The 12,122-nt window shown below is 37.9% G+C and overlaps 1 protein-coding gene across 11 annotated transcripts in view; it reads right to left on the bottom strand.

Annotated features, from left to right (window-relative positions):
• Positions 1 to 774: 774 nt before the first annotated feature.
• The window catches only part of EPB41L2 (erythrocyte membrane protein band 4.1 like 2), a 276,121-nt gene continuing 264,773 nt past the window's right edge, over positions 775 to 12,122 (bottom strand). For all 11 annotated transcript variants that reach the window (XM_036769361.1, XM_036769356.1, XM_036769355.1 and 8 more), the window contains one exon: positions 775 to 2,103. The gene's annotated coding sequence lies outside the window, so the exon portion shown is untranslated. The remainder of the gene's footprint in view (positions 2,104 to 12,122) is intronic.

The raw sequence follows: 12,122 nt of genomic DNA, 5'->3' as shown, positions 1-12,122 counted from the left end.
ATTACAACACCTCCCAAGCTCATAAGGAACAATAATTTAGTAAAAATTTGAGACATTTGATGCATTTTACAGCAATGCAAAATATACAAGCTTACCTTAAATCATGATGGAAAGGAACAATGGGGCATTCACAATGAAATATTTCCCTGGTTATCATTTATCATGCTAAAAGGTACTCAATCCAAAGGAAAAATAAGTAAATTAATTGCTTCCACTCAAAATGCCTCCCATTAAAAAAAAAAAAACTTGAGGGATAGCCTGACCCTTTAGTACCACAGTGGGAATTTGCCTAAAAGAATCAAGCCATACAACACAGGAAGGAGGATACGCAGCAGAAAAGCTGTTTTCGATGAGAATAAGGAAGGAAAATGGAATATTTGTGGTGAACCCACCATTTTTCACATGATCCACTATGGAATGGCCTTATATAACAATCTATTATGGAGTAAGTGGTCAGTCGATCCCCTTTCCTAGGTTATGGTCATTAGAAACTGTTTCAAAGGGATTAATTATTGAAAGATTCTGTAGCAGAGTTCTCCATGAAAGGAAAGCCCCAGTCCACTGATGCAAGTGAAAATTAATGCAGATTATTTAACCAAACTTAACTAAACGTGGGTGCTCTAAGTGGTGGTAACAAGCTTTCAGTTTATTTGAAATGGTGATTCGACAAAGGTTTTGTAATTCCAAGCCCTAGAAGATGGATGTTCAGGGGAGGTGATTAAAAATGCCAACTCTTTCCCTTCCACATCTTTTAGATTAAAGAGAGATGACAAATTTAGAGAATAAACAAATTTTATTTTATAACAGTATTACAGAGAGCAAAATATCACTTAATACAATTTCAAGCTGCTATAAATCTAATCTGGCATTGTAACTATAGACAGAGTCAACAGCCAAAAACAAAATGAAACAAAGTAACAACAAAAACAAAATAAAATTTCAACACAGTTAATCTTAAGTCCCCTTTCTGCGTCTCTGGCGACAAGCTTCGAATGGTGTAGCTTTCTTTTCACCACCATCAAACCACCCCAGCACCCATGCCTTTCCCTCAGCATCCTTTAAAACCTGCATGAATCATCAGACACACTATCTGAAACAGATCTACCTTCTCAGCAACAAAAGAGGGTCAGTTCTTTTTTAAACATGTAGACAACGAGGTTTAATAAAAAGCAAGCATTCTACACAAGGGTGCAAATAATGGAAGATTTTGAAATTTGGACTTGTTAAGAGAAAAGCACTAAGGTTTTAAGCTGCCTATAACTTTTAACAGGAGGGAAGAAATGTCTCTCCTTCCTTCCCTCCCTCTTCTGGAATGCTTCAGGAGACTGCATGTCTGAGAACCAGCTGAGCATTATGATCTGCACTGGAATATAAGGTGCTCATGGGCCTCCTTCATAACTCTCTCTCTAGTCTGGAGAATCTGCCTCTTACTTTTCAATGAAAGTAAAGAGCATTTGGAATGAAAGAGTTAAGAGGGCTCAATATAAAATAGATCTCAAGTGAAGTTCTCAAACATGACCAAATTTTTTCAAAATGTAGGAAACTTTAAAAAAAAACAACCCTACTTTGTAATATTATCTTAGGCAGTATATTGACCTCAATCCGAAAAATCTGTAAATTATTCCAGTAAGATTTCAATTGACAAGAGTCAAGGGTGGGGGGGAAATCCCCTATCTAAATTAGTCAAAGATTTTCCTTTTTTTGTACAACAGCACCTGTTCAAGTGAACAGCACCTGACAGCTGAGGCTGGCTTTGTTCACTATCATTTGATCAGAAAGCAGGCATAATTAGCAGGTAGTTGTACACAAAGTCAAAGACAAATCCTGAACTTTGAAAAATAAAAATAAAGTAAAAACTAAGAATATTAGGAAGTGGTTATACAAAATAAAAAGATGAATAATAATTAAGATGTCAGGAAACAGTATAGACCAGAGATGTTAAGGTAAGGTTTGGTGTTGGCATTTTAATCTTCAGGTGCCTGGTCACTGTTACCGCTTGTGGTATAAATTCATTGGAGTAGTGGTGTGGCATCAAGACTAAGATTGGTCAGAATTCTTCATGTTCACAGAGTTGAATTGGAATTGAGTTTGAAAAGAGCATTTCTGGAAAAGAAGAGAGAGGCAAAGTTTATTCAGGACACAAAGGCATCAACACTTAACAAATTTCAATGTTAAGCAACTTTTTTGCACTTATTTGGGCATCTATCTAATCAGCATTGCTCTAGAACACCATGAATATAAAATCAGCAATGAAATACAATCCATGCCCTCAAAAGGCTTATTTGCTTTTTTTTTGTGGAGATAATATATATGAACATTTAAATAGATTAAGAGAGTATGCCTTAGTACTTTTAGACTACTTGGCAAAGACAATAATTGTGACAGGTGTTCAGAGGGCAGTGAAATTGGCATAAGGTGGAATCATTAGAAAAGGCTTATGGAGAAGGTAATGTTTAATCTGGACTTTAAAGGATGAATAGGATTTTCCTAAATGAAGATGAATGGGGATAATAGTGGAAATAAAATTTCAATGGCAGAAATGTGCCCATTGGGAGCGTGTGGGATAAGAAGTGGTCAGAACCATGTTGTTATCAGGGTGGGTTTTTTGGGAGGAGGGGAGGTGTGAGGGGATTTGGATCCGTGATTTCTTTGGCATAGAGAACACCCAGATAAGGAAATGCAGCACTGGGTAATTAATTTCTACAATTTAGTCTTAGGTGGTACCAAGAAGCCAAACGACTTGTCCAAAATCATATAAATGTGGATGAGGCATGTGAAGGGGCCCCCTGAACTTGTTTTCCTGAGCTCTTCTATTTTCCAGAGATGAAACCTCTTGAACTAACCTTGTTTTCTTAACCTAATTTTTTTTTCCAATTGAACTCAGTGTGCCCTTCGAGCCAAGTCAGTTACAAACCTGACTCCGGCCAGTCTAGCCCAGACTAATAAACTGTTTGTGCAGCTGGGACCCTTTCAGAAAAGCAAAACAATCTTGCTCCATGGTCCAACAGTTCCCAAGCACTCCTGCTCCCTTTTGCTCCTGCTCCTGCCCCTGCCCCTGCTCCCTTCTTTCTCCCATGCCACTCCCATTTGGGAGGGTATTGGCCTCTACTCCTCCCATGAGAACTCCCCTTTTTGCTATAATCCTGAAATACCCAAGGCTTTGTCTACATTGTTAGCCCCCTTTGTGCTCTGTACAAGAGGGGGCAGAGGGGACCAAGCATGCATGTTTCAGCTTTCTCTTGTAATAAAATAAGTTATTACTTAAGTCTTTTGGAGTTGTGACTGATTGACGGAAAGGATCTGAAGCCAAGTCTTCCAAATTCCAAAGTAAGCTCTCCTTGAAAACTAAACTTTTTATCTGATAACCTTATACATACAGTATGCACTTAACAAAATGCTTTAACTGTATCTTTATCTATAATCAAATAGGAATGACTGGAGAGAAACTGGGGGATATGAATGTCAGTTACGAATCTGTTACAGCTGGGCCAATAAGTCGATAAGGACCTAGGACAATAGGAATAGAGAAGGAGCACATCGGAGAAGCAAGCACATCACCAAAATAACTTGGTGATTAAATATTAAAATTTAGGACAATGAAGAAACTAAAATAATTCCAAGGTATTGTGCCTGAGGCCCAGAAAGAATAGTTTATGAAAATGCTTTCCTAGTAATTGAAATGGGAATTTTAGAAGGGAAAGAATACTGTGTTTTGATTGGGTACATATTCACTTTTGGATGATACCAGGGAATCAAAATGGAAAGTGTCATCAAAGTGATGTTTTTACTTTTTGCAAAAGTCACAAAATAAAGTTTAATTCTCTAAGCTTGGCCAGATGGCTAGTGCAAACATCAGACTAAGTCTTAGATGGGCAGCTAGGTGATGCAGTAGATAGAATGCAAGGCCTGGAGTCGGGAATACTCATCTTCCTGATTTCAATCTCAAAGGACTAATAATGAAGCATGCTGTCCACCTCTAGAGAAAGAACTGATATTGATTCAATGCAGACTGAAACTTGCTATTTTTATGTTCTTTCTTTCCTTTATTCAAGTCTTGCACAAAAATGGGTAATATGGAAATGTTTCGTATAATTGCACATTTATAACCTATATCTGATTGCTTACCATGTCAGGGAGGGGGAGGAAAGGGAGGAGATGGAGGGATAGAATTTGGAACTCAACTTTTAAAATGTTAAAAGACTAATAAAAATAAAAAAACTGTTTTAAGGTTGTCCAGTGATGGATAATCCACTGCCTCCCCCCACCACCACCAAAAAAGAAGAAATTCATGTTTGTAATAGGGATTCCTTACAAAATAAAGTTGTTTCTTAATTTGGGTTGGGGGGGCTATGTTAATCTAAATTTTATTTTCTTCAGTCTGAAGGCATGTGAAGAGACCTACAACTATATCCAGACACCTTTCAGACATTCCTAGGGTTCATTCTTCCTGAGAAGGGGTAGAAAGGGTTTTAGTTTCATTCAACTGTGTTTTACTAAATAATGGAAATACACCTAATGTTTGAGGAACCAAGATGACTTGTATAAGTAATGAACACAAATAAACCTTATATCAGTTACATCTTAGCCTTATCCCTTTCCCCCATTTCTTAACCCTCTCACCAAAACACCCCAAATCCTTCTTCTAAAGCTCCTCACTAGAAGAAAACTGGATTGTCTTGGATCACTGTATTGCCAACAGCAGCTAAGTAATTCACAGCTCTTCACGGAACAACATTGCTATTACTGTATACAACGTTCTTCTGGTTCTGTTCATTTCACTATGCATCAGTTCATGTCCTGGTTTTTCTGAAATCATCCTGCTTGTCATTTCTGATAACACAATAATATTCCATTATAACCATTTACCACAGCTTGTTTAGCCATTCCCCAATTGATGGGCATCCCTTGGTTTTCCAATTATTAGTCACCACAAAAAGAGCTGCTATAAATATTTTTGAACAAATAGGTACTTTTTTCCTTTCTTGCATGTCTTTGGGATATAGACCTAGCAGTGGTATTGTTGGATCAAAGGGCATGCACAGTTTTATAGCCCTCTGGTGAAGTTCCAAATTGTTCTCCCGAATGGTTGGATCAGTTCACAGCTCCACCAACAGTGCATTAGTGTCCCAGTTTTCCCACATCCCTTCCAACATTTTCCGTTTTTGTCACGTTACCCACTCTGATAGGTGTGAGGTGGTACCTCAGACAAACATGCATTTCTATAACACCACATGATGTAATCCAAGTTTGCTCCCAGAGGTCAATAAATGAGGTGCTAGGAGGAGGATGTAGATTCTTAACAGGCTTAAAAACCAATGATGCCATATAGACACAAGATAAACATTTAATCGGTAAACGTTTATTAAGCATCTACTCTATTTAAGTCACTGCGCTAGGTTCTAGGGTTACAATCACAAAAACTAAACAATCCCGGTTCTCAGGGAACTAACGTTCTCTTGGGGGCATGGCAAAGGCACGCAACAACAGGTAAATATACAGTAATGGGAAGGGCATTAATAAACAGGGAAATAAGAAAAGGCTTCTTGTGGGAAGATACACTAGAGCTGAGCCCCGAAGAGAGCTAGAGAGTCAAAAGGTAAAGAGAGAGAACATTTCAGGCTCGGGGGAAATAGCCTACATGGAGGCAGCGGACGGTATGTCCTATAGGGGACAGCAAGCTGCCCAGTTCAGACTGAATATAGAATAGTAGAAGCTGGAACGGAGTCATGTGAAGTTGGTTTGGAAAGACAGTTTGGAACTAGAATATAAAGGGCTTAAATGCCAAACGCAGGAATTTGTAGATTAGGCAGGAAACTTCTTAAGCAGGTGAATGACACGACCAGACCGATGTTTTAGGAATATCAATTTTGTAGCTAGGTGAAGATGGACTGCAGAGGAGAGAGGCTAGAACCAAGAGAAACCAATTAGGAGGACAGCGCAACAGTCCAGGGGAGGCAATGAAGGTCAGAACTAGGGGAAAGCCTGCGTGAGTACAGAAGAGAACAGATGTGAGAGATGATGTGAAGGTAAAATAGACAAGACTTCGGCCAAAAGGGATTCGCGGGGTGAGGGGGAGGATAAAATTATAAAGGTAAATTAAAAGTTAATCCAGAATTTAAACAACCAAAGCAAAATGATTTTCCTCATTATTTATGTATGTGTACATGTACATATTACACATAAACTTGTATATATACATACACACATATGTATATCTATACACGTGTATGTATTTATGTATGTATATAAAAATAAGTGACATTAAGAAAGAACCTTCAAATAACGATGGAATTATGTTTAGTTGTCTTAATGTGTTTCATTTTAAGTCTTTATCACCTGGGTACCTACATTACAATTAAATAAAAATCCATTAGTAAATCAAAATATTCGCTGGCTAAAACTTTTCATTCCCCAACTATTCCAGGTGAAACAGTAATTTACTGTGTTAGTAGATTTAGGACTGGGGGACAGGCTGACTGGTTTCTGCTCACAAATCTCTTGCATAATTTCCCTTTTCTACACACAGAGGCAAGACCCTCTGAGTCAGACCCTTATCACCTCTTACCTAGACAATTCAATACAACAGGCTACTATTTGGTCTTTTCCCCTAAAGTCCAGTCAGCTAAGTCCATTCTCCATATAGCCACCAAAGTGATACCTAAAGCAAAGGCCTGACAACAGCATTCCTCTTAAACTGCAATGGCTCCCTATTACCTCTAGGATGAAAAATAAATTCCTTTGTTTGATAATGAAAGCTCTTCACAACTGGCTCCTTGCTACTCCCCTCCAATCTTCTTGCACATTCCTCCATTCTTCATACTCTATAGCTCGGCCACACTGGTCTACCAGCTCCTCACATGTGACTCTCCATTTCTAGTGCCTGTGTCTTCATAATCGTTGTTCTCCATTTTGGTTCCCTTAGAACAAGAAGGAAAACAACCAACCAACTAACCAATCTCCATGCCCGGAATGCAATTCCTCACCTCTTTCATGTTGGTTATCTGGTTTACTTTAAGCTTTAGCTCAAGTATCACCTTCTAAGGAGGTCTTTCCTAGTTCTCCCCACATCTGCTATCTGTCCATCTAAAGTTACCTTATGCCTTTTTGCATGTTTGATATATGTGTAAATGTGTATATATAATACATGTATTACATACACAGACACACAGATACAAAGAACATATTCTTCGTTAGAATGTAAACTCTTGAGAGCAGAAATTTTTATTTTTGCATTTGTATCCATGGTGCCTTAGCATTATGCCTGGCATATTGTAAGGGCTTAATAAAAGCTGGTTGATTGATATGTAGACCTATGCAGCTGAATATACATGTACATGTATATACATACATACACACATACTTTCACATATATTCACACATGGTTTATACATGCATACACACACACACACATATATATATATTCATCTTTAGGTACAAAATATCTAATGATGTGAGAATAGGGGATAATGTCCGTGGAGCAACTCTAAATGAGATCCTCTTTTATCTGCCTTTGTGGAATGCATGCAGCATAGGAAGCAACAAACTGAAAATCTAGAATCCCATCTTAGAAATCATCTAGGATAACCCATTCATTCATTTTACAGATAAAAAATTAATAGCCTAGTGAGGTCAAGTGACTTGCTCATGGTCATACAATTAAAGTTAAGTGGCCAACCCAAACTTTTATCTTCTGACTTCAAGACCAGTGCTTTTTTCTCCTTGGGCTTGCTTAAATTTAAAGACTAGCTCATATTTTCTTATTTCAATGAAGGAGAAAAACAATCTCAATTTGCTCAACATATGTTCCAAAGTGAAAACTAAGTAATGGTGTCTTTGGTTTCTTGATCTAAGAGCACTATTAGGATTTTCATCAACTCTTATCATTTTTAAAGTTTGAGTCTCTTGTTGTAGAAGGGGTTGTAGAAACACCTTAATTTCCTATCTTAATATGGAGTATGTATTAATCTAACATGATTGTACTCTTCAACATCTGCACAGTCATATGGCTCCTCTTGTGTTTAGGTGAGATCCCAGATGTTAGAATATACTCTTATTAGTTTGAATTCTGGTCCAGTAAAAACAACACTGTTTCCATGACCTAGTTTTATCCTCTCCCTCCCCCAACCCCTATCCCCCCGACTTCACAGGCAAACATTTCTAGATGTGATAGTCATACATATTCTCTTGCCTCTATCTCCCCCTTTAGGACACTGTGCAAACACACTGATTCAGCCAGACTTCATTTCCTCCCTGTTAGGACCAAATTCTTCATCAATAAAGCTAGCTGCCAGCTTCCTTTGAACCTCTCCTAGTACATCTGTATTTGATTTTCTCTGTATGTTAGATGGAAATCTATGGAACTAGCCAAAGAAAGGAATCTGGTATGCAGAGGGGTGATTTAGTCTAAAAGGCATGGACCTCAAGAATGCAGCACACAGTGACACGGTGCTTTATGATTTACAGAGCTTTTCTCAAAATAATACCACAAGGTAGATAGAGCAGGGCAGGAATTATTCATTTTCATTTACATATAAGGAAACTGAAGCTCAGAAAAGGCTAGGTGACTAATCAGGATCACATAAGCTAGCTAAGTTAGAATCAGGAGGATTTTAACCTCCCAACTCCAAGACCAGTGTTCTTTGCCTTGTACCCAGAGATAAATAATCTTAAAATGGTGGTTTAAGCATAGATAATATGGAGACACTGGGTAAAACAGGTGAGTTTAACGGAATTTTAGCTGTTATCTAAAACAAGCAGAGCCAGGTCCTTTCATGTGAATGATGGAGAATCAGTGAAAACACCACTCTGAAGTATCTTCCTTGGAAGAGAAAGAAAACTGGCGTGGGAAGAAGGGCTGCAGTGTCTTATAGAGAAAAGAATCAGATTTGGAGTCCAAGGACCTGGGTTTCAATCCCAGTTCTTCCTTTTGTTAAACTTTGGGACCTTAGACGAAGGGTTCTTAAATTTTTTCTATGTCATAGACCATTTTTGGCAGTCTGGTAGAATGTATGGGCCCCTTTTCAGAATGTTTTTAAATGCATAAAATAAAATACACAGGATTATGATGGAAACCTATTTATACTAAAATTTCATTATCTAAGTATTTCAAAAAATGAGTTGATATACCACAGGAAAGAAAAACTTAGATAATAATTTCTCCAGGTCCTTATTTGCTCATCTGTAAAACGAAGTAGTTGGCTTAGATGACTGACTGTTAAGGTTCCTTCAAGCTCTAAATCTATGGTTGGTTGGTTTTTCTCAAAGAGGGCCAAAATCACATGATTATGCTAGAGTCAAGTTTCAATGTGTCTGACTGTGGTTGATGACATTAATATGAGCTCGGAATGCTCATTTGGGGTGGATTCTCTAAATTTGAGTATCCTGCGTTTCCTTTGAGCTGTTTCAATTCTGCTTTGCTCATAGAGCACAGCACCTTCTTTGAGGTGGGCATGCCATGTTGAGCGGTTCTGTGCCTGTTTCTCCCATGTCATACAATCAATTCCAAAGTTCTTAAGAAAGACCCTGACAGTGTCCTTGTATCGCTTCTTCTGACCACCATGAGAATGCTTCCCCTTTGTGAGTTCTCCATAAGATAGTCTTTTTGGCAAGCATACATTTTGCATTGGAACAATGTGGCCAGCCCACTGGAGTTGTGCTCTCTGAAGCAGAGTCTGAATGCTTGGCAGTTTAGTTCGAGTAAGAACCTCGGTGTCTGGTACCTTAACCTGCCAGGAGATCTTCAGAATCTTCCTGTGTGCAGGGGTGTAGGGTATGTTCGGGGAAGACTGGCACCTCCAAATCTATACTTCTATGATCGAGAAATCTGAGTATTTGAAGCCTGGCATTACCACCAACTATCCATGTAATGTTGTGTTATTCCTTGATGTTCTCCGGTCCTCAGCTTTCTTACCTGTAGGATGAGGATAAGTTGAGCAAAGGTCACCCCCACCTCTAAGAGTTGATAATTCCAGGGTTCTGGAAATATTTGGTAAGAGTTAAAGAAATTACTCTAAAAAAAGATATCATGTATATGTTTTCCAATGGCTACAGAGAGAGAGAGAGATCATGTCATCAGGTTGACTTCACAAAAATAGTTTTGATGCTCTCTTTCCAGAAACGGCACCCCCATTTTCTCCCTTCCCCTACTTTAATCTATAATTTTTTCTACCTGAGAAGGAAAGACATTAAACCCATGGGGGTAAAGTCAGGTCCATTTTTTCTCTCCTTTCTTTCATTGACTAACTGTACATGTTCTATATTCTAGGAGGTCTCTCTTTTTTTCCCCTTTTTTTTTTTTAAAGGGACTGCTACTTCTAAGTCTTAGGCAAGGTGGCAAAGCTTTCAAAGGGAATCCACTTTGGTAATAATGCTTGGAAGGTCTTCTGGTCAATTCATATAGATTCAGATCTTTAGGGGCCTCTCTTCAAAATAAAGCACTGGAAAAATCTTTCAAAATTTTTTTCAAACAATAAATACAATAGGAAAAAGCATCTGGTATATAACCACTGAAAAAAGGCCCACAGAGGAGAACCACAGTTAGTGGTTGTTCATTGATGGCCACACACCAGGGTTAAAAGTAGAGGGAAAAATACTTTGATCTCCTTTCAAACACACTTTTTGAGAGAGACATGAACTGTTCTCAATGGGCATTTTTCTGTGGGGAAAAGGCATCAGATAGAGGAAAGAAAGTGGTACTAAGTGAATACTTGAGTTCTGGTCCAATCTCTGCGTGACTTGAGGGAAGTCACAAACTTTCTAGGGTTCAGTTTCCTCATTTAAAAAAGGGAGTAACACCTGTCCTGATTATTTCACGGGTTTATTATTAGCCTCAGAGGAGCCTTAAAGATGTGTGAAGCATTTTGAATAAAACATTAAAATACTATACAATTATTAAAATTACTAAAAACTTGCTTGAAATAATTTACCTGGTACTTAAGTAATTACACAAATATTATGGCACCCTCTATTAGCCGGGCACACTCTGTGTGTGTGTGTGTGTGTGTGTGTGTGTGTATATAGTATGCAAATACATATACGAAATGAACTTTTCATATACATATATATATATATATATATATATATATATATAAATTATATAATATAAAATTTTAAACCAGCCAACTTTCTCTAAGCATAAGGAAATGGATCATAAGGAAAGTACTGACAAATGTCTCCTTTAGCTAATATTTTCGACTTTATTCCCAACCACATACTTCTTCAATTTGCTAGGCAACATTTGATAATTTCAAATTTCACCTTTTTCCACATTTTTTTTGCTTAACTGCCACCCACATACATCACAAAGGCCAGGTCCAAAATAATCAGGAGAATTGTCCAATTATAGATTTAAAATAGAGTCATAGAATTGTAGGTTCAGATCAACATTATCACCAATCACCCACCCAACTTATCACCCCATTCTAGGGAGCCTCATCATGAATCCATAGGACCACAGATTTGGAGCTGGAAGGGTCCTCAAAAGTCACTGAGTCTAACCCCTTCAGTTTACAGATGAGGAAACTGAGGCCCAAAGAAATTAAGTGATTTGCCCAGTGTCTGGGGGTGAGATTCAGATTTCAAGTCCAGCACTCTATCCGCTATGACAAACTGACTTCATGTAGCCTGTTCAAATATTTTACAAGGCAGCCTGTACTATTCTTGGACTGCTTTGATTAAAAAAAAAAGGTTTTCTTTATAATCATAATAAGGTCAAATCTATATCTGCATAACTTCCACCAATATTCTAATTATCTATACTTCAGAAATAAACATGTATAGTACAAACGCTTGTTCTTCCCTACATCTTATAATTCTTCCCAAAGGGAATAAAAAGTGAAATTAAAACTATTTTAAATACCCAATAATAATCCCAGTTCAGCTCAAGTTCAGTGTCTAGTGGGTGTCTCAAATGCCACAGATCTGTCTGGCAGCACTAGATAGCAACCTGTCTGTTTCATGGTGCACATGTACTGTGTCGGAGCCTCAGTCAACCTTCACTAAACTTATGCAGAAATACTAAAATCATCTTCCACCAGGGAAAACTGGAAAAAAACTTACAAAACCAAAGCCACCTTCCATTTATTCATTTACTTTTGATTCTAACACTGAGTCAGGCTTCGTTT

Source organism: Trichosurus vulpecula, chromosome 7 (genome assembly GCF_011100635.1).
Source record: "Trichosurus vulpecula isolate mTriVul1 chromosome 7, mTriVul1.pri, whole genome shotgun sequence".
Taxonomy (NCBI): domain Eukaryota; kingdom Metazoa; phylum Chordata; class Mammalia; order Diprotodontia; family Phalangeridae; genus Trichosurus; species Trichosurus vulpecula.
Note: the sequence above shows the minus strand (reverse complement) of the source record. Positions and strands in the feature narration are given on the sequence as shown.